Source organism: Procambarus clarkii, chromosome 29, assembly GCF_040958095.1.
Source record: "Procambarus clarkii isolate CNS0578487 chromosome 29, FALCON_Pclarkii_2.0, whole genome shotgun sequence".
NCBI lineage: Eukaryota > Metazoa > Arthropoda > Malacostraca > Decapoda > Cambaridae > Procambarus > Procambarus clarkii.
The window spans coordinates 9907742-9932123 of record NC_091178.1 but is presented as its reverse complement, the minus strand read 5'-3'; the positions used below and the strand labels follow the sequence as shown (position 1 = coordinate 9932123).

Genomic DNA, 24382 nt, shown 5'->3' with positions numbered 1-24382 from the left:
GCTGTTACATTTACCACCTCATTTATTCTCATTAATTTCTGTAAAGAAACTCAGATATTTAGAATGAAATTTTCAAGCTCAAATAGTTATATTGACAAGTATTAAATATCAAGCATTTCTTTTTCAGTTTTATTAAATAATAGAGATTTTATACAAACTTTGAAAATATCCTAAGTTACTTTAATTTTTGTTATATATTTTTGTTTTGTTTTATTAGTTTTATAAAACTGTAATATCAATACAGCTATAGGTTAAGTACTAATTGTAATTAAGAAGCAATAAAATGCTTATCTTCAAACACTAAGAAGGTTAGGTTAGGTTGTAGTTTTCTATTCAGCTTTTCAGGTAAACTCAAATATTCACAATATATTTAACTACGGTTTAATACTAAGTGAAAATAAGTACAATTCCTGACTGCTATGAATAGTACACAATTGCACTTACTTGTGCTGTTACATTTACCACCCCTTTTTTGGAGGACGGGCTGTACATAGTTATTCTTTCCCTGCTGAATGTCCATGAACTATCATTCTTTCACCAGAGGCATTTCAGTTATTTAATGCTTTGATGGTGTGGAATTTAACGCATTTTATAGTTTATACATGATATATATTATATTATATCTCCCTTTTAAATCAGCCCTTCCTCTCGAATTGTCACAACGGACAGAAAATAATGTACCAAATTACCTGAACTTAGCCTAACTTAACCGACGAGCTACGCATAGAAAATGTGAACTTTTGCGAGTCAATATGATTTATAGTACATCATATTTTGTCCGCTGTGGTATTTTGATGTCAAAATACGATGTATTATTTGACCGGACAGGTTGTTTTAAATACCTTTACCCTCTCCCCTTCTTCATTCTTGTAAATAGACTACATGTTGACCTTGTCCGCAGCAGAGAGCCCCGGGATGTCCTCAGTAGATCAAAACGTGATGGTGTTCGGCCTCCAAGCTAATATATGGACTCCTTCACGTAACGATATCTTCATTAGGTTCGACCTCGGGAAAAAGGTGAGTAACATTTATTTGATATATTTATGACAGGAGCGTGGTGACTAGGCTAATAGAGTGAGACCGCAACCGGTATCACCCTGGAAGAGGGTATAGATCTGGACCCAGATTCACTAAGCAGTTACACAAGCACTTACGAACCTGTACATCTTTCCACAATCTTTGGCGGCAGGGCTTTGCTTACATTTACTAAACAGTTAATGTGCTCCGAAGCACCACCAGGAGGCTGTTTATAACAATAACAACAGTTGATTGGGAAGTTTTCATGCTTGTAAACCGTTTAATAAATGTAACCAAAGCCGTCAAAGATTGAGGAAAAATGTACACGTTCGTAAATATTTGCGTAACTACTTTATGAATCCGGGTCTAGGGTTTTAGTGGTTAGAAGACAAACAGACACACACACAATCATACATACAAGATACATAGGAGTATTGATACAGGCAGATGGTTCAGAGCAGTCTGTAATATAAGCATTAGCTGGTATGGAAGCTGGACACAAAGATGAACCACTTCCTCAGTGTGAGGGCAGACAGCGAACGGAATGAACTAGAAGAGCATATATTTAATGAGAACAACATTCACATTTTAATAAGTAGATACAATAAAAGTTACCGGGTAAAGCGAGTCATTCCATTAGTAGACGGACATATCGGATAGAAAGGCGGGACAAAAAGAGCTAAAGGTCGACCCTGCAAAACCTACTTATATAAGAAAAAAAAAAAGTCAGCCATTAATCACATTAGAACAGGGCGGGTGATTCTTCATCGCGGACACTGCGGACTCGGCGGACTCTTCTCTCCCAAGAAGTAATGCTTATATCGCCACTCATCTTCCTCAGGGTCTGGAAGACACGAAGGAGCTGAGTGTGTGCTACCGCGCCAAGGCGTCCAGGCTACAAGCCACCGAGGTCTACATCTCTTTCTCCGTGTCTAAAGATGACGTTGACGCTCTGGTTATTAGTAAGTCACTAGGAGATGCTGCTATTGTCGAGTATTTACATACTATAAACAACATTATCAAAGAGCTAACGAAGATAGTCCTGATGTAATATATATATATATATTTCGGAGATATATTTTCCTCTTGGAAAATTTCAATCTTATAATGAACAGTATAAGAGAAACGATGAACATTTTCTTCAAATTTATTTAAAACGGACGTTTCGAAGTACACACTCCATCGTGATGTTCTATGCGTGGGGAATACATCACTGAACTTGAAGCATGGTATCTGTGAACATAAGGTGTATCTCTTTCGGCACAGGTTTGTCCCTTAGGCAAGTTGCAGATTCTGCAATTAGGGAATACTGTCAAGAATCAGTATTCCGAAACGTCTGTTTTAAATAAATTTGAAGAAAACGTATATCTTCTCTCTTAAAGTACTTTTCCTATTTTATGTGTTATAATGTGCTATCAGTCCGCTATCATGACTTAACACGCGTCAGATGTGGAGTGGTTTTGTCTCGCCTAAAGCGTTCGAGGCAGCCAACTCAACATATCAAGGCCGACGCCCATTGGTATGATGGATCATTAATATTACTGCGTTTTCAGATTCACTAAAGCCAGTGCAGGATTTTGACGTTATGGTCAATACTGTTGACGCTATAGACAAGCGTCAATTCAAGTGTGAGGACAGGTTAATACACAATGTAACATTATTTTGATTTTTCTTGGGAAGTAGTATTTTATAATTACTTAATGCCTAAAAAGTAGAGAAAATGGTTATTATTCTTTGCTTTTGTAACCAGCACATTGATATTTTTAAATTGTTATCAACATACTGGTTACATTGATGACAATTTACATTGTTATCAATGTAACCAGTAAATTGATAATTTTAAAGTAAAAAAAAATGAATCAAAATTAACATGTATTTATAATAAAGTTAAACAAAAATGACCACAGATTTAGAAGTGAGTAGTAAATCACTTTCACAAATCAGCCAGAAATGTATTGTTCCATTATGCTATCGTTATACTGTCCTTGGTATGTCATACTGTGGTGAAAGTCCAGTGTGAGCTAATGGAAGTGGTCTCCTTGCTTCTCTGAGTACGCTCCCATCTTCTCCTTGATTTGATCAAGAAAAACATGATACCTATGAACTTTGAGGGACATCCTGCAAATTGTGATTTTGCAAATTTGCAAATTGTAAAATACGACATTGTGCCGTAGTTCTTCACCAGAGTGTCTTCCACCTCACAATAGTTCTCCACCTTGTGATTGCCCAGGAAGCTCCGAACCACTGCAACAAAGCTGTTCCAAGCCACCTTTCAGCTTCCTAGTGAGCTTCTTGGGGAATTCTTTACTCTCCACACTCTTCTTTGCCTGTGGTCCGGTGGAGACACCAGCTTTGACCCTTTGCCTCAGACAACTTAGGGAAGAAGTCTGGAATGTACATGAAGGCGGCTAACTCCTTATCTAGAGCTGTGACAGATTGTTTCATAAGGCCCAGTGTGATGTGTAATGGTGGCATCAGCACCTTCCAGGGGTCTACAGTGGCTCCCACTTGACGTTGTTCCTCCACTCAAACATCTCGGTCAGTTTGGTGTCCCTCATGTCCCAAAGACTTGGTAAAACCGCCTTGGAGAACGGTGGCCAGGAAGGACACCGTTCTGAAGTCTCCCATGACTTCACAGACGTGTTCCTCGTAACTCAAGGCGTCCAGCAAAGGTATTGTGCTCTTGTACTCTTCTCTCAGGAGAAGAGACGGAAGAAGTTCTAGAAGTACTTAAGTTTACTGAGCTGAATCTATCTGGAACGTTCTGGAAAATAGGTAATTTGAAAATATCACTGTTATGGTCACAGAAGCAAAGTTTGTGGGGAAAAATAGCCATCTTCTATACTTTGGAAACATAATCTTTAAACAATTAATAAACAACACTTACTACCCAGTAAAAAAATTGTTACACAGTGGATAGGAGTTTGAGATTATATGTATACCTTACATAGATTTTTTATAACTGCATATCAAAAGATTGTGTTGTCTGTAACATCAGTCTGAAACTAGCAAATACTAAAGAACGTGTCTCATTATCATTTACTGGAGTAATAATTTCCCCCAGTAAAATTATTTTAATGATAGTTAAAAACATTTTTGTCATATTTTATGTGCTTAAATAATTCATACTAATAACACAATAAACCAAAATGCCCTTTTTGGTGCTACATGGGACTGATTACATGGGACTGGTTACATGGGACTAGTTACATGGGGACTGATTACATGGGACTAGTTACATGGGGACTGGTTACATGGGACTAGTTACATGGGACTGGTTACATGGGACTTAATCTCACCATCCTCCAGCACGCACAGGCTCCAAGCTGAAGGTGTACATCCATAACGTGCAGCAGTCGGGCCTCTCCGCCCTTCACACCGACCTGGTGCTCCACCGCTGGGAGCATCACTGCTATGTCTTCTCTCACGGACACTCCCGAGTCTTCATCAACGGCCACGAGCGAGCTAGTGGACCTCTCCTTGTGAAAGATGCTTTGTTACCCCTTAACAGCACGCTCTGTCTCGGTATGGAACAAGATTCTGTCGGCGGTGGCTTCGACAAGACGCAGATCTTCCGCGGGTACATGGCTCAGGTCAACATCTGGAACCGGAAAATAAGCGACCAGGATGTCATGGACATCGCCTCGTGCAAAATGTATGGCGAAGGGAACGTCTTTTCGTCAGATGTGGACATTGTGGAGGAGGTGGGAACGACTCGCGACGTTGTGCCGCTGGCTAAACTCTGTGAGCCCGAGAGTGATTTTTTTGTCATCCCAATGATGTTCAGCATTTACGAAGGGAGACAGGAATGCTACAGACTTGGGTATGGATTATATGCACCAGAATCACCGCAAAAGAATAAGGAAATGTACAACGACTCTCTACAGTTTCTGGACACCTGTACAAACACTTACCACATGTGGATTGGTGTGTCAGATGAGAAGGAAGAAGGAGTTTGGCGAAGGGACTCTGACAAAGCAGTCATGAGGAATCTCTCATGGAAGCTGGGTCAACCTGATGGAATGGCAAAACAAAACTGTGTATACATGTCAGTGTTTGATGGTCTGTGGAGTGACGAAGCTTGTGATCTTAACGTCCTTGCGTGCATCTCCTGCACGAAGTGACAGAATCCGCCGCTCCGTCTCAGAGGGATGTGCTTCGAGATGGAAGCCGAGACTGCTTTCGAAGTCTTAGGATATCAAAATAAGAGGCCATACTTTCATGGATTCTATGGTTTAATTATTTTCATGACCATTCCAGGATTGTGGGTGCTGTATAATACAGATACAAATACAACATTAGCCACTCTGGATTTGAATTCAGTCAATGATTTTCCCATAGGACACAGAACTTGGATCCTTCAAAATCCGGTGTGTGATCTTCCCGAAAACTCTAAACTTGAACTAAGTCTCTCATCCTGTCATGACTCAGAGTTTACATGCGATAATGGAGACTGCATAAGCAAAGATCTTCGATGCAATTCCAGAGACGACTGTTCCGATTTCTCTGATGAGGATAACTGCCACATTCTGTCGAAGCCAGAAAACTATCGTTCAGGTAGACCTCCGGTTTCACAGAATATGGGGAAACCTGTACGGTTTTCGTCCAAGATTCAAGTTCTTCGCTTTACGAACATTAACGATGTCAAGAGAATAGTCAGTCTTGAACTGAAATTGAAAGTAGAATGGAAAGATTCAAGACTCAAGTACCTCAACCTGAAGGACTCGATGGAATGGAACACTCTCACACAGCGAGAAATAGACAGCATATGGAGACCTGTCTTCGAGTTCCCGAACGTTCAAGACGGCCAAGTGAGGATACTGAAGGAAAGGCTGTATGTGAAGAAGGGTGGAAATCCTCTTCCCCCCGAATTCAACGATGTCAAAATGGGTAAGAATCAATTGTCGCTCTTAGCTAATGCAGATAATAGTAATTAATATGTATTGCTCAGTAAGAGCTCATAAACAGAATAATTATCTTTTCCCCAGATTTGGTGTACTCAGGAGAGTCCAATTCTCTTGTTCAGGAACAACATTACAGGTTAGTAATGGCAGCGCTTTCATACAGATAATGGCAAATCGAATAAAAAATTAAGAAACATTGACACATCCTTGGAGTCACTGAGGACCCCAAGGGTGTGGTGTTGAGGTCATTGAGGACTCCATGATGTGTTGAGGACACCATGGGTGTAGTTTTGGTATCTCTTAGTACTTCAGGGTATACCAAATTATTATTGATATAGCAACCAACTAATATCGAGGTCACTCAAATCACTGACTAGCATAGCTGTTATAAATACTTGTTGATATAAATTGCTAACAGTGTATTCACTTGGACCATTGAAGCCTCGAATCGCGGAACACAAAAAGATCAGTCCACAGTCCTACCAACTGAACTATCATCGCCCACAATAAGAAAGAATCCCAGAGACACTCATCTGGGATCGATCTGAAACTTTAAGCCTGCCCTTGGGGGGAGGGGGGGGGACACTTTGACATGAAGGTGTTAGGTGATCCACGTCCTATTCTACTGGTCGTTCCTTATTGTGGGTGCTGGTGGCTCAGTTGGTAGGGCGGTGGACTGCTGCTTCTGTGGTCCGCGGCTCGGAGCGCTAGTGGTCCAAGCGAATGAAATATTCTGATTAAACGTCAAGTGAACTTCTTAGAGTCAATCTGACACACAGGCTCTTGCGTTACATCATCGATGTTCAAGCTGATTGGCTGATATTTCACTTCTCAGCCAATCACAGCTCGCTGTAATATCATGTGTCTCTGTTGGCTTAAGAAAGTCACCTGAGGCAATGACACGAGTGACGTCAAAGTCTCATTTATCACCATCTTTTCTCTGCTTAGAAAAATAAATTTGTATACACTGGAAATAAATTACATATTTCATTGAATTATACTTAAATAAAAATATAATATTCCCTAACATTTACATATGGTAGGAAGTGTTCGTGTATGGCTCTCACAGGAGCAGAATATTGTCGTCTAAACTACTCCCCTCATAACACTACGTAACATCCCGCAACTTTTCCCCTCTGTCTAGTTACTCCATGAACCCTCCATTGTGTATCTCCACAGTGGGACCTTCTCCTGCCACTTCGAGCTCTTCTATTACCCGTTCGACAAGCAGAAGTGTTCAGTGCACATTCAGCTCTCCTCGATCATACAGGACGCCGTCTTTACACATTCGGACTCGGTGGTGGAATATTTGGGTTTCGAGGAACTGCCTTTATACATCGTCAACAGGTTCACGTCAGCAGCAACACAACGACAGGAAGACCAGACGCGATTCAGTGTCCTGAAGGTAAGTCCTTCAGGTAGATCTATCCATCGATTACTCTTCTGGGAGTTCTGCAGGATCTATCAGGCTGGACTAAATCCATATGAAGGAATGAATTAGTCCGTCCAAAAGTTAGGCTACAAGCAGAGGCGTGATTCCAAGTTAAGGCATTGAAAGCAAGGGGCTAGGCTTTCGTCAGGGTTTAACACTGTGTTAATTAGGAGGGTCGTTTGTCACTCAGATATTCATTATACACAATAGAGGCAAAAGCGCCATGGTATCTTGTCAGGGGAAAACCTTCAATAATCATCATGTCGCCTGTGTCGTCTCGGTATTCCTAGCATGTCGTCATAGAGCATAGAGTTCATGACCGCAGTGACAGATCAGAGCAGCGAGTTCTATCGGTATTCCCTCCGTCATGTGACTCCTCCACCGCTCTACAATATTGTTGACAGGATGCTCACATCCTGTCTAGATAACAGACAGTTGTTTACAATGCATGAAATAGGAATTTCAAGAAGTCTTTTAGATGGGAATATAAGATAAGACTCCTAGGTAACACAAATAAGATAACACTCCCATTCCACCACCACCAGATGACATCAGGTGGTGGTATCTAGCTCATACTGTCCTGTTCCCCTCATGGTGGTGGTACCTATAGTGGCTCACGATCCCCTTGTTGTGACAACGCTGAAAGTCTCCATTCTAATCCAATATTTTCACCGCAGGTGGAGTTTGAGTTGCACCGACGGTGGACAGTGATCATGATGAACCTGTATCTACCCACCAACCTGCTCCTGGCTGCAGGCTACGCCACTCTTTTCCTCAATGTGGCTGACCAAGGGGTGAGCAAAAGTTGATTAAAAAATATTAAGGAACTGCAGAGTAGCACAGAGGTGTATACCGCTTCTCGTTATTCTGTGTTATTGAGTTAATTTTTCAGCATACCAGCCGTAGTTTTAGTGTTGGCGTAGTTTAATGGGTAAAGTATATTAGTGGGGCAAGTATATTAAATGTACATATGACCTTTACGGCCAGCGGGGATGTATACCTGTCCAAGTCACCTTCTTCCTCCCTACTGGATGACAATAGGTATACTAGACCAACTCTCCCCTCCACAGGAGCGGATGGACCTGACTCTAACCTCCTTGCTAGTGCTGTACACCCTCTTCAACAACACCTCCAGCTTCATCCCCGTCACCGCCTACGTCAAGATGGTTGACGTGTGGTTCGTCTTCTGCATCCTCCTGATCTTCTGCATCATCGTCTGCCACACGCTGGCCAAGCCGGACCTCGACAAAGTTCACAACCTCACGACCTCGTCTCCTCGACGCCTCAAGCTCCTAGACCAGGTTCCTCCCGAATATTTCCTGAAGATTATGAGACGATACTTAGTGCCTTCTTTCACTCTTGGTTTCAGCATCATCTTCTGGGCGCTGCTCCTCGGCTCCTTAGCTTCATAAACTTGACACTGGCACAGAAAAACATCTTTCGAAAGTATTGAAAATGATTGTAATAATAATGGGGGGAAAAATTGGCAGCACGTAAGTTCTCATTAATGTAATGATGAACGTTGATGCAACTTGCTGGAAACATTAGCATCGAGCGCGTGTTTATGTATATTAGTCTGAGTCTCACCCCGATATACAGGTTATATTCTCTACTACGTCGTGTTCTCTGAACTCCACTATTAGAATTGCTTAATACGAGTTATGTCACTGGGCAGCTGCCTGCTTCATGGAGTACAAGTCTCCCGGCAACAGTACGAGATCCTGGCTAACGTGATGCCTTCATCTCATCTCATTCACCAGCTGCATGTGTAAATCCATTGAGAGAATGGTGCTCAATAGATTATTGCATAGAAGTAAACAACAAATGTCACCTGGTATCAAAGGTTTCACATATGGTAAAATTTGTGCACAATTGTATCGTAACCTGTTTCACTGTTCATGGAGATAAAAGGCACAAATACACGACATTTCTTGATTTGAAAAATACCTTTTATGTTGCTAACAGGGAAGTGATCCTGTGTGAATTACTTAGAATGGATATAGGTAGTCAATTGTCACATTGTATGCGAGATTATCTTACCAACCAGAAGTACTCCGCACTGTTCCAAGCTACAAAAATGACATTAAATTAATGAAACTAGGCACACCACAAGGAGTATTAAGCCCCACCATTTGTAATGTTCAGATAAATGCCTTAATAAAATTAAATCCAACTAGTCCTAAAAAATCACTATTAGTAAATGCAGTTCAATGTACATATAATTGTACATAGTAAAACTCACCACTACATGCAAATAATCTTAAATTGCATAAGAACAGTTTGTGAGAGCCTTGGTCATATAATCAACACTGTAAAAAAATAAGGTATTTATCAGACAAATTGTTAATAACAAAAGTGGACCACAAAAAGTAAAGACTGATAACATACCACAAGACAATGTATCCTCTTTCAAATACCTTGATGTCTTGAACCCTTATATCGTAACTGCAGTCAAAAAATTACATCAACAATACAAAGATAGATTCAAGGCTCTCAGACCTGCGGCGGAATACAGCCCTCAATAAGGCATAAATATTAGAATAAAAACAAATGATGTTCTTAGTATACAAAGTCAATGATAGACTATTATAATTCACCCTCAGTTCTAAAATATGGCAAAAGTATTGATAGACTGGAAAAAATTAAAAATGAATCCCTCAGATTTATATATATATATATATATATATATATATATATATATATATATATATATATATATATATATATATATATATATATATATATAATATATATATATATATATATATATATATATATATATATATATATATATATATATATATATATGTATATATATATATATATATATATATATATATATATATATATATATATATATATATATATTATATTATATTATATTATATTATATTATATTATATTATATTTGTGTGTCAGCCTTCCTGGCTGGGCGTGGGTGTCTAGGGTAACTATCACAATGAGGAAAGGAACACAACCTAAAATCAGCGTATATTGATAAATAATATATATAACCCTAGTCCAGTTACAAAGGAATATATTTATATGTGCTTTAATACAGTTTCTACGTCAGACCCTAATAACAGCGACATGTAATAAACATCAATATCTGCCATACGTCAGCCATAATCACTAACTAAATATTAATAATACAAACTTAAATTATATCAAATAATAATTATTATAATTGACTGGTTCTAGATACTCTTCAAGTACAAAAAAAATCCCTCAATGAACTGCTTAGCTGGCAAAGAACATTTTTATAGATCAGTCATTCTCACAAACCATCTTCCGGTGCGCGGTGAGACCTCACTTGCCTAACTAGGCTACGTTTCCACTCTCTCACTCCCACACTAATTTAGTTTGGAAGGGCAAAAGAAGCCACCAGACGAGGTGGTTACTGTATTATTATGCTAACGTTCGTTGCCCCTAACAGCCTTCCTGTTCGCGAGAAATGGAAACCATCACTCGTTATTCCACAGGTAACGAATCACTTCTCTCTTTACCGTCATATTGGGCTAGTGATCCATTAATTAATACAATAATGTGTACAGTGAGCATGTTATTAATACTTGATGTTCCTACCCAATCATATAAGTTAACCAGTTAATGTTTTCTGAGCGTCAGATACTTCTTTAGTCGGATTTTTCAGTAATAATTATTTCTCATCTCACTTGTTGCATAATAGCTAACTATCATAATGACTCCGGCTGAAGGGAGACCCGCTATTAAGTCCCAGTGCGGCCAGCTGACCATGAAGCTTTGGCTGCGTCTCAGACAGTTAGGCAGGATGTTTATGATGCTCTATCTGGGGCGGGCTGCAGGCTAAGTGAGACGACGCCAGGAGCAACGGAAGCGACGTAAAAGAACGACGAGGACGACGCCAGGAGCGACGAGGGCGACGTTAAGAACGATGAGGAGCAACGAGAACGGTGCCAGTAGCTACGTTTCCACCCTCTCCGTCATCATGAGTCCTTTTCAATCCAGAATGTGATACAACTGGTAGGATCAACACCCACTCTGAAGGTAAGGTGTAAGACCACGCATGGGTCTAGAGTCACTATCTAGACCCGTGAATATCTCACAAATTTGGCTGGTTATTTGTGAGCCAATTGGGTGTTTACGACAAGCCGCTGGGAAAATGATTATCCTCCGGAACGTTGTTTGAAACAGCAGGAATCGAACTCGGGACTCTTGGATTGTTAGGTAAGAACATTAACCAATCTTCAAACAGTACCTCTTGTCTTGGAAGCTAGTTTAACTTTCATAGTATAATGGATAATTTCTGTGGAACATCTATCAGAACGGCATCCTAAAGCTAATCTAAGAGGCCTGTCCATATGTCAAAGGTTGACCATTGATCTGTACTGGACCAATAACAACTTAAATCCCATCAATCTTTCATTTAAAACCATCTTGGTGATGGTGCTGACTAGTAGTTTTTGCCACAGAAAAGAAAGGTAATGGAAATTATGCAGGAACGCCAATATTTTTAAGTCAGCTATCAGTATGCAAACAGTGAGACGGCTCCCCCTTCTCCCTTCCCTCTCGATCTGGTGCTGGGCTTATGGCCTATCAACCTATGGAAGGTTATTAAGGCAACAACAACATCTTACAAGGCAGCCCTCAAGTATACTTCAGAGTTTGACATTGTTCAAGACTAAAGTTAAGTCTCAAGTGTATATACATCGAGAAGCTGGTTACACTTCTGAGTAAATCCCTCTAAATAGGATACATCTCACTGTGTTTATACTTTTGTGTTCTTACTGATCAACTAGAATGAAAATATAGCCAGAAAAAAGTTCAAGACAAGAATTTATCTTGAATTTTATCTGAAAATTTATTGAGTTGTCAATGAATTTTCAAAGTATAAATACGTATTTATACTCTGGAAAGTTTTGTCATGTCTACAGTGTTGCACCAGTTTAGTTATCTATGCTTCTCTTTAATTCTTCCATAGCTGCGTACACGTTTTACACAAAAAGTTCTGAATTAAATTTATGGCTTATGGCACAATTCAGAAAATGATTTAGTTAGTGTTACAATACATTTTCTCAAAGAAAATGGATTTTATATATGGTAAACAAAACTAATTTTGTACTTTGCAATTTTTATAATTTCTCCTAATTTGAATATTTAAGTCATCTTATAGCATTGAGGATGTTGCTGTTGTTCAATGTTAGACATAACAGGGTTTCATACATAAGAAATATAGTATATAATACAAGGCTGAGAGTAAGCCTGCTTTAAATTAATTTAGAATGTAATTATTATGTTAATTCAAATTCTGCTTCATTATACCTTTACCTGGTTGATACCTGGTTGATGGGGTTCTGAGAGTTCTTCTACTCCCCAAGCCCGGCCCGAGGCCAGGCTCGACTTGTGAGAGTTTGGTCCACCAGGCTGTTGCTTGGAGCGGCCCGCAGGCCCACATACCCACCACAGCCCGGTTGGTCCGGCACTCCTTGGAGGAATAAATCTAGTTTCCTCTTGAAAATGTCCACGGTTGTTCCGGCAATATTTCTTATGCTTGCTGGGAGGACGTTGAACAACCGCGGACCTCTGATGTTTATACAGTGTTCTCTGATTGTGCCTATGGCACCTCTGCTCTTCTTTGGTTCTATTCTACATTTTCTTCCATGTCGTTCACTCCAGTACGTTGTTATTTTACTGTGTAGATTTGGTACTTGGCCCTCCAGTATCTTCCAGGTGTATATTATTTGATATCTCTCTCGTCTTCTTTCTAGTGAGTACATTTGGAGGGCTTTGAGACGATCCCAATAATTTAGGTGCTTTATTGCATCTATGCGTGCCGTATATGTTCTCTGTATCCTTTCATTACATTTATATGATGAAATGAATATATATATATATATATATATATATATATATATATATATATATATATATATATATATATATATGTATATATATATATATATATATATATATATATATATATATATATATATATATATATATATATATATATATATATATATATATATATATATATATATATATATATATATTTGGAAGGACGCGAGTAAAATTTAATGTAGATTCAATAAACTCGTCCTCACATTTAATTTGTACGGCCGGCAAACAGCGTGCACAATTAATTTTATTTAGTGGAAATAAATGCATTAGATATGTACACTCTTTTGGACAATGATCGTTCGACTTTAATAAGTTTGTTTAGGTGAGTCACAATAACGTGGCTGAAAAATGTTGACCAAATCACGCTAGAAATTGAAAAGACGGCGACGTTTCGGACCGTTCTGGACCATTATTTATTTATTTATATATATATATACAAGAAGGTACATTGGGATTGTGAGGATGCATAATATGGTAATTACAATCTTGTAAAGCCACTTGTTCGCGCAGCGTTTCAAGTCCATTGTGACTTAATAAAGACAATCGACTTGATAATGGACCACGACGGACCGAAACCTCGTCGTTGCTTCAATTTCTAGTGTGTGGTCAACTTGTTTTGGTGAGGTTAAGTTCAGTGGGTTGGTTAAGGTTGGGTTAGATTAGAAGATTTGATGAAGGTTAGGTGAGGAAAAGTTAGGTTAGATAGTTAGCTTAAGTTAAGTTGGTTGGTGACCGTTAGGTTGGAAAAGATTTAGGTTATATGAGTTGGTCAAGCTCTACATTCTTTGTATACACAGGGTATATATAAATAGTCAAACACTACAAACTGGGCGTTCGGCCACATATTCAATAAATCTTGTTTATATTATATTATTTATATTACTAATACTTATGTAATATTGCTATTTATATTACTAATACTTATGTAATATTATGACATTACTTATGTAATTTCATATTATGAAATATTGGTACATGGAAAAACTTCAATCCATTTCAAAACTCTCGAAAAAACATCTTGTCGACAGGAAGACGCTTGCAATCAATAGAGCCAGCAAGCTGAGAGTGGACACACCTCGCAGCTGATAATGGCACCAAAGGTGACTTCACAAGACTGCAGCTTGACAGCCTTAAGCGCAGGTGACGCGCGTGCGCCTGTCAAAGACTGCGCACCTGGTGACAGCTCCTTCACTTGAACTGCACAGTCGGAGGCAACAGGGCAGCCTTCTCAAGCCACATATATACATTATGTAGACACACAGCACCTGGAGGGACTTACATGTATTGTTGCGTCACATTAGTCAGATATAATATACATATATTATAGCATATTTACTGGCAACAGTAGGCCTACCTCAGCGGCAACAGTAGGCCTACCTCAACGGCAACAATGAAGACCTCTCTGATGGTGCTTCATGCTATGGTGCTCGTGTGTCTGTCTCTTGAAGTCGTTTGTGTGGTGGCAGGTACGTATAGCACGTGTCTGTGTAGTGGCAGGTACGTAGGGTACGTGTCTGTGTGGTGGCAGGTACGTAGGGTGCGTGGATGCAGTGCGGTTCTCAACATAATGCCTTGCAATATCATTACTACACTACATTTAAAAAACAAATTCATGTTAATTTTACATAATGTGCCAACCAAGGAAACGACAAAGTATGAAAATGTTATTAAGATTTTTTGTATATTTATAGATTCAGCAAATCCAGATTACAAAAGTATAATTGACTGGCAAGTTTTACGCATAAATATTACAAAATGTTTCACAATTTAAAAATATATTCTTCGTTTAATATACCGCGTATGCAGTAATTACTCGACTAAAAAGTAGTATTGCTCTCATTTGAAACGCAGCACCTTGAAATATACAAATTTAGAAACTGAACGGAACAAACGACTTGAAACGGAGCTAAATTGTATTTATGCAATTGTCAAGCCTAGCTCAGTTTAGTGGCCGTCATGGAGGAGGAACGTCGACTGCTCGGTGAGTACAGGTGAACACTGTGTGCTAGATTTTTAATCATTCAGTAGAGGCAGATCCTCAGTGTTGACACTGAGGATCACGCTGTCTCACCCCCTCGTGTAGACAGGAGGGGGTGAGACAGGAGCGGATTAGACTGGAACGGGTGAGTCCCCCCCCCCCTCTGACAGAGTCAGGAAGCCTAGCTCTTATTTTCATCGTGGTCTCGGATCGGGAGTGCTGACCCTCACTAGGATATTACACAGTCGAATAACTCCCAGATATCTCTTTATTGCAAGGTGAACAGAGGCATCAGGGATAAAGATACGTGCACGAAACATGGCCCCCTACTAATTTTGCTGATAAATCAGACTAGGTGGAGGGAGAGGGAGATTTCTTAGGATAATATGATGGTAAATTAATCGACTTTCTAGATTTCGCTCTAGCTAGGGTTAATCAGATTGTAAATAAGCTATACCAACGTCTATCTAAGGTCTATCAGGTTGTAAATAAGATATACCAGGTTCTAGATAAAGTCTATCAGGTTTGTTTGAATAATTTGTAAAGTATACAGCAGAAGAAAAGTAAAATATATAATCTACAACTTTAAAAAGTATGTATCTAACGCTACTAGGAGACCGAGTTCTCAATTGGAGACCGAGTTCTCAATTGGAGACCGAGTTCTCAATTGAAGATCGAGTTCTCAATTGAAGATCGAGTTCTCAATTGGAGACCGAGTTCTCAATTGAAGATCGAGTTCTCAATTGGAGAGCGAGTTCTCAATTGGAGAGCGAGTTCTCAATTGGAGAGCGAGTTCTCAATTGGAGAGCGAGTTCTCAATTGGAGAGCGAGTTCTCAATTGGAGAGCGAGTTCTCAATTGGAGAGCGAGTTCTCAATTGGAGAGCGAGTTCGCTTGAAATGAACTTTGACTCCATTCTAAATACTTTTGTCGACTTAATTAATAACATAATGTTATTGCATCTTGCTAATCATTTAGAAGATGTTGGAGAATCACCACAATTAAGCTGTCAGCTACAGACGTATCCAGATGTTTGGGTGAATATATCCTAGTAAATATAACTGTCGGGAAGAAGGAAATACAATAATTTATATAAGTCTTATGGCTAAAACCTCGCGTCTAGTACTTACAAGAGCACAAGAGCCACAATGAAAACGAAAAAGAACATCTGTTGTTTCTTCAGAAAACACACCACATTGAAAATAAAATGAAATTCTGGGTATGACTTCGATCACATGAATTTTTCTAAAATTCAACAGAGGTATTCTGGCCACCTGGAAACTTATACGGAATATTGTGATATGCGGGCCACCTGGAAGGTTATACACACGGGTATACACCAGCAGCAAGAAACAAGGTACATATAATCACATCATTAAATGTTGTCGAGCGTCATTTGAGACAAGTAGTGCCGTAGTTTACTTAGAATCAGAGAATCCAGCGTAACATTACAGTTTACCAGACGAGAACACTGTTGCCATCTTCTTCTTGAGATAATTTCGGGGCTTAGCGTCCCCGCTGTCCGGTCCTCGACCAGGCCTCCTTTTTGTTACAACCCCCAGGAAGTAGCCCGTAGAAGCTGTCTAACTTCCAGGTACAGGGGCATCAGGGTGAGAGGAACATTTTGCCCATTTGTCTCCGCCTCCACCGGGGATCGAACCCGGAACCTCAGGATTAGGAATCCGAAGCGCTGTCCACCCAGCTGTCAGGCGCCATTGGGACATTCCTGATCTTGGCCGTTCATCAGATATCTCAGTGCTGGCAGTTTCAAACGAATTCTTTACAGTTCATTTTTTTGTTACAATTCATAATTTTTTAAATGTCAATGCTGGCGCAGCAGCATATAATTGTATATAGTAAATAAATACTTAACATATATATACTTACTGGGTATGAATATGTCCAGGAAGTATGAATATACCCAGCAAGTATAACCACTTTTTGATCTTATACGTTATCTTGAGTTTTGACATTGTTAGTTATTAAATGTGGATTGTATAGTCTCCAACATACACATAGATTGACGGTTGAGAGGCGGGACCAAAGAGCCAAAGCTCAACCCCTGCAAGCACAACTAGTTGAGTACACACACATACACCCGTAACCCTGTTTAAAGGGGCCTCGCGGGTGAGTGAACCGCACTCTGGGGGCGTAGTCCTAACGGCCCCGTCAGAGGCAGAAACAAATGGGCAGAGTTTCTTTCACCCTGATGCAGCTGTTCACCTAGCAGTAAATAGGTACCTGGGATGGTACGGGCTGCTTCCTGGGGATGTGCGTGTGTGTGTTAGATATATATGTAGTAGATATAATAGAGGAAAAGTAGATTGGCTAGAAAGACGGGTTCCAAGAGCTAATAGCACGATTCTGCAGATACAAATAGTAAATAGTAAATACACACACTCATGGCTAAGTCCCAGCCAAAACTGTTCCGTAGCCACATCAAGGGAAAGATGACTGTGAATGATCAGACCTGACAAAAGTAAGTGAGTGAGGACACACGAAGAATGATAAGGAGGCTTGCTTGAATACCCCCAGCAAGTATTCAAGCTGTAACCTGATTGGCCACTAGAACGTATAGTCAAACCGGACGGGCACTTCCACAGGAAAGCCTCATTGAAATCACAGTGACACCAGAAGCAATATAGAACCAGCTACAGGAGCTGGATGTGACTAAAGCTGTGGGACCCCCAAAAATATCGCCTTGGATACTAGAAGAGGCAGCTGAAGCATTGTGCAGTCCCCCCTGCTATAATAATTTCTCTCTAGAAACGGGAGAACTTCCTAACTGCTGGAAAATGGCTAACGTGGTGTTAATCTTCAAGAGAGAAAGAGAGAGGACAGAAACCGTTAAACTACAGACCCGAATCAGTAACAAGAATCCCCTGCAAGCTACTAGAGAGACTGATCTCAACCAGGCTAGTTGAACATTTAGATTAGACAAAAATTGTTTCAAATGAATAGCATGGATTTAGTAAAGGAAAATCTTCCTGGACATACTTACTGGAGTTCTACAATAAGAAAGATATTAAACAAGAGAGAAAAGGATGGACAGGCTGCATATTTCTCCACTGTCAAACAACATTCGATCTTGTCCCGCATAGGAGACTCCTAATAAAGCTGGAGAAGCATCCTGGTATATCGGGAAGAGTCCTAAGGCAGGTTATAGAGAGTTTCTCTCTCAGAAAGGAAACAAAGAGTTACAGTGAGAGTAGAGATATCAGAGTGGAGAGAGAGAGGTTACCAATGGAGTACCACAATGGTCGGTTCTAGGGCTCATTTTATTCATAATTTATGTTGAGGAAACTAGTTCTTTAATATCAATGTTTGCAGAAGATGTAAAACTAATGAGAAGGGTAAAGACAGAGATTGTGAAGCATTGCAAATGGATTTAGACACACTCCAGAAGTGATCTGAAAAGCGTCTTATAGTATATAATCCAGCCAAATGGAAAGTCATGTGGATTGCAACAGGAGTGCGAAGACCAGTACAGCCTAATAGGATGAAGGGAATGCAGATTCTTCAATCAGAAAAGGAGAAAGACCTGAGAGTGGACATAACCCCAAACCTGATGCCAGAAGCCCACATTAACAGAATAACAACAACTACATATGGCATACTGGTCAACATACGCGTATCATTCAGAAACTTGGACAAAGGAGCTTGTACGCAGCAAAGGTGAGATCCACTCTTGAATATGAGTCCCCAGCATGGAACCCTTACCTGAAACAAGATCTAAAAGAGGTAGGAAGGTCCAAAGATATGCAATGAAGCTCGTTCCTGAGTTGAAGGAATTCAGCTATGAGGAAATACTGAGAGAACAAGACCTTACCACACTGGAGGAAAGTTGAGATAAGAAGGACATGATAGTAACGTATAAGATTATATCGGAAAAATGACAAAGTAGACTAAGCAGCATTGTTTAAAGCTGGGAACAGCAGAACGAGGGGTCATAAATGGAAACTAGATACTCAAAATGAGTCAAAGAGAACTTTTTAAATGTTAGAGCTGTCAATAAGTAGAATATGTTAGACGTAGAAGTGGTTAAAGCTAATTCGATTTAAAACTTGACATGTAAATATAATAAAAGCGTAAGAAACTAGTGACTGAAATAATCAAAGAACGTCCAGAAGGCGGGGCTAGGAGCCTAGCTCGACCCCGCAAACATATCTAGCTGAGTTCCCCCTACCTATCTCCCTTACCCACCCCCTCCCCTCTCCCATCTCGCCCGCCCACACTAAGGGCGTCTCAGAGGACATACTGCAGTGGCCGGTAAGAGCATGCTATATATGTAACGCTATATTACCATACTCCCCATGTTATGGAGAAGCCAGGGGCAGAAGAGGGCTGTCTTAGAAAGGTTACGGCTCTCAAACATTGTTTACATAATACTGAAGCGTTCGAGTTTAAGTTTGTATCATTATATACCGTAGTTTAAGTTAAAAAAAACAATCGTGAATAGATCGAGAGATAACAGCACATCGTAAAACACACATAGATAGCATGAGGCTTCCCGTAGTAAACCAACAACACCAATGAACATAAAAGGTGCATTTAAAGAATTAGCCCGAGCCGTAACCCATGTAAATATGTACCCCCGTTTCCTGCCCTTGTTATCTAGTGCACAATATTTCCTCCCCTTGTGGATGCAGGGAAGCAGTTACATCTATGTATTAGATCTATGTGACAACTGGGAGGTGGTGTCATGTATGCATTGCTGACGGGGAATTTGTGTATAACGAAAGACACTCTACGACCCTCTGTAGTTTCTTGGTTCTACACTCTATTGAGAACTGCCACTCTCAAGTTGCTCAGCTCTGGAGTACTGCTACGTCCATGCTGCTCTGCTCGTGAGTCCTGCCTCTCCCATGCTGCTCAGCTCTCATGTTGTTTTTACATGCCTGGAAGCATTTGGTGATGCTGAACACACCAAGATTTTTTAATGGTTTCTAAACAGACAAGCTTATCTGGTAACTGGCAAGCACACACATATCTCACCCGGCCTGCGGAGGGGTTGTGACTTAATTCTCAATAGAAATTGGGGTCTAACAAGTGTTTTAGCCTTTTGTTATGTGCTGTTTACGTTGATCCACAGTTGAAAAGGTTTAGATCCCGTACCGCTGGCCGTCGCCGAGGCAATACTGAGGTTAATGCCTTTTGTTTTGATAATCATAATTATTTTAGCACGTACAAATGATGTTATTATAAACAAATAATTAATGTGAAATGGAGTGATGAATAAGACATATTATATTCTTAGCAAATCTACTGTACTTATTCTTTAAGACAGTATCCAGTATCCATTAAGACTCGTGGTATCCATAACTTGTGTTAAAACTATTTGACAAAAAAAGATTGTCTGAAACTTCTTCGTAAACTTTCCGAAGAGACCTGAAAGTCAGAATATAAGTCATACTAACTGAATTTTGTTCATCTTGACACTTGCTTCAATAAACAGTTATTATACAGTCAGTGTCTCAGTATGTGTGGTTGTGGACTATTGTACTTGCGATGTGCAGATGTTAGTAAGGTACAGTGTATACTAAGACTTCCTTAATGGCATGTCCTCAGTCACCGTTTTCATGTAACATCCTCTGCTATTATCCTCGTGTGACATCCTTGATCACCGTTTTATACTCATTGCGACTTGCTGCCTGCCTTTTATGTCCACGTCTAAAGAAATAAAACACAGACGATTGATCTTTAGTTAAAAGAGTATAAACCATTCATTATTTTGTAGGAATTCGTTTATTACTGGCCACTCAAAACAATAATCATGATTGTAGGGAAATGCAGTTAGAGAATGATGTGAGAGGTCTATATATATTTGATTCTTGGATTTCTCCCCGTGGGGAAAAACAGGGAAACCACCAGCTGGATATTTTACTTTTATTGTGGTATTTTTGTTGAGAAGCCGATAGCCTACAGACAAGCAATGCAAATCCTGTCGAAGGCAAATCTCTTATGCGAGCTTTGTGTCGAGGGGGAGTTAGATCCCTGTTACGTGAGCTATACCAGTGGTTTATGACATGATTATTGTGGCCAGTGGCTATGGTAGGACCATAATTGTGGTCAATGGGTAATTTAGGACCATTGTGGTCAGTGGGTATGACAGGACCATTGTAGCAAGTGGCTATGACGAGGATAAAATTTACACATGTAAAAATTGTTTTACTATAATTAATATTGTTGATATTCTCATTAACGATTCGTTAGTCTGTTTAAGAAAATCTGACTCTGGTATGATACGTGGGCGGAAAATGTTACGCCAGACGTTATGTTAACATTCGGAGAACGTAAGCCTAATGTACATATGCTTATCAGCCAGTGTGCTTGCACTCAACCGGAATAAGTGAGTTTCCTCGGAATTGTAAACTTAATGTTAAAGTTTTGTTGACTCCTGGGCGTGGTTATCGACCCGTGAGAGGCCAATAGACCGGTAATTGTCCTCATGGTATTCTGCTGCCGAGTTTCTTGTTTAATGTCAGTGTTCACACTTGTTAGTCCTGCTCCTTTCAAGTTCTGTGATACGTATCTGATTATGTAGCCAATATCTCTAAACCCTTCCTCTCTCTCTTCCTTTGCTTCCTTCCCCCCTTTCTCTCTTTTTCCTTCCCTCCCTTTCTCTCTCTCTCTTTTCCATCCCACATCATCTTTTACACTTTAATTCTCTTATCTTATCTAAGGTTTAAATTCAAAGTTTTAATTGAAGTTTGGGATTGACCAGCTTCCTTTCAGATATCACTAGTCAGGAAAGCCCCTCCACGGAGCTATTCATAAATTATATCTCTAACACTGTCCATGAAGGACATAAGAAAATGTATATATGCTGATTAGCATTGTAAATATGTAGCCACGACTGTGGTAGAATATAATTATAAAAAAATATATAACAAAATTAATAAATAACTTGTCCTAATCTGAATAATTCAATTAGGTCTTCTTGCAATGAGGATGTTGTTCGTATTCACTGCCACTCAGGAGAGAGGACCATACACAAGACAACTAAATTGTAGATTTAAACACACACATAAAGATAAAAAAGTGATTGATTAGTACCCGAAAGATATCATTGTGCATATACCAACATACACTGAGGGAAGAGCACAGCAGCAGACCCTGTGGCTCATACGAGGCACGTCTTAAAGAACCTTGCCTTAATTGACTCCATCTGTGAGTCTTAACCAAACAAATCTTAATCTACCTAATTCTTACATATTTATATTAATCCTGCCTGCTGGCTAAGAGATCTCACTCTTGAAGCGCTTTATCCTATTTGTACATACCCGAGAACTCGACTAAATATTTTTAACTTTACATCCAAACTCGGGTGCGGGGATAGGGAGAGGAAGTGAAGGTACGTTGAACAATCATCCCGGTCCATGGCTCGGCTCTAGGCCGTTCTCGGGAAGCGAGGTGATGAGGGTGCCACCCACTACACCACACACACACGCAAACAGTACAAAAGGACTGTTGGTGCTCGGTACCAACAACTCGGTACCCCGGTTATAAGGCAGGATCCCAGTACCAACAGAACACTACAATGTTTCGCCCAATATAATGGTCATTTGATTGATGAAGTCAGTACCTCCACAGTACAAGTCTTAGTACTGTTTAAGCCAGTACTCTTAGTCAGTAAGCTTTATGGTGGCTCTTAATACCTCACCCAGAGGTTGATGTGCCTTAAACCCAATCCTAAAACTAACACAAACACTAAACACTAACATTAATGTCCAACATTAATGCAAACACCCAACACTACAACAAACACTAACACAAACACCCAACACTAACATAAACACTAACACAAACACCCAATACTAACACAAACATCTCTGTCAATATACACACAACCTCCAGTTACACGCAGGTATATTATTGTGTGTTTCCTCTGGCCAACTGCTGGCCAGGCCCCGAGGGACTCTGCTTGGCCAACCAATTTGGATGCTTTTAGCGGAGCAGATGGAGGTTGTGGGGGGGGGGAGGAGGCGACCATGCTTCCAGAGCCCCCACCAGGAAGATACTATAGACCAGACATTCAACGCTTAAGACTTGTACGATACGTCTATAACTATCATGCCTGATCTTTTCTCCCCCATCCTGAGTGAATCACAACGAGCAACGGAGACTAAACGCATGTCGAGTACTGTGTGGCTAGTTTGTCACGAACCGATGGCTGCCAAACGCTCCTGGAAAATATTGACAACGAAGCCTATTTGCTCAGCCTGCCTGAAGGTGTTGTCCTCGATATCAAGATCATTATTTGCGTGCACCAGCGAGCAACACAAAGCACCGTGCTAAATTTATAACCAGGTCTGGAGGGGCCTTGAATTTCCACAGACGTTTCCTGCGTTGGTGGTCATTGTTATATTATGTGGACACGTTAAATTTGCATATATCTGGAACACGAAATTCTTTTATGCTAGTGGTATCGTTCGAGCATTGCTAAATGCCCCCTCGATCCACTTGATCAGCTCCTCGAGCAGGAGAATGAGGTCTTGCACGGTAATTCGATTGGGCCTTCGTGTACGCTCTACGTTTAGTGATTATTTGTTGATTATTATTTCATGAGGTTGAGCGAGGTCTTAGAGAAAGGAAAATATCGACTGGATATTATGGATCTTGAGAATGTCTTACTGACTGTGATTGTTAATGGCGAGGTGATGTTTGTAATCTTTCTTTGCTAAGGTATAACTTTTAACAATGGGCTGAGAATTTGTGGTATGTTGAATCATACTTATACACACACGCACGCACACAAATACATATGCATACAGACACACTCGCACACACCACACACACACACACATACATTAACACACACACACACACACACACACACACACACACACACACACACACACACACACACACACACACACACACACACACACACACACACACACACATAATGGAATGCATTAGGATGCAATGTGGTGGAGGCTGACTCCATACACAGTTTCAAGTGTAGATATGATAGAGCCCAATAGGCTCAGGAACCTGTACACCTGTTGATTGACGGTTGAGAGGCGGGACCAAAGAGCCAGAGCTCAACCCCCGCAAGCACAACTAGGTGAGGTGAGTAACTAGGTGAGTACACACACACACACACACACACACACACACACACACCAGCTCGCCACAATTCTCCTGCTGGGTCCATACCATTACTTTC

The 24382-nt window shown here is 40.2% G+C and overlaps 1 non-coding gene across 1 annotated transcript; it reads left to right on the top strand.

The window, feature by feature from the left end:
* Positions 1 to 832: 832 nt before the first annotated feature.
* Positions 833 to 9974, top strand: LOC123765176 (uncharacterized). Its single transcript, XR_011229955.1, has 7 exons — positions 833 to 1017; positions 1859 to 1979; positions 4327 to 5907; positions 6006 to 6057; positions 7101 to 7326; positions 8031 to 8147; positions 8424 to 9974. It is a non-coding gene; the product is annotated as an uncharacterized protein (transcript).
* The last annotated feature ends 14408 nt before the right edge of the window (positions 9975 to 24382 follow it).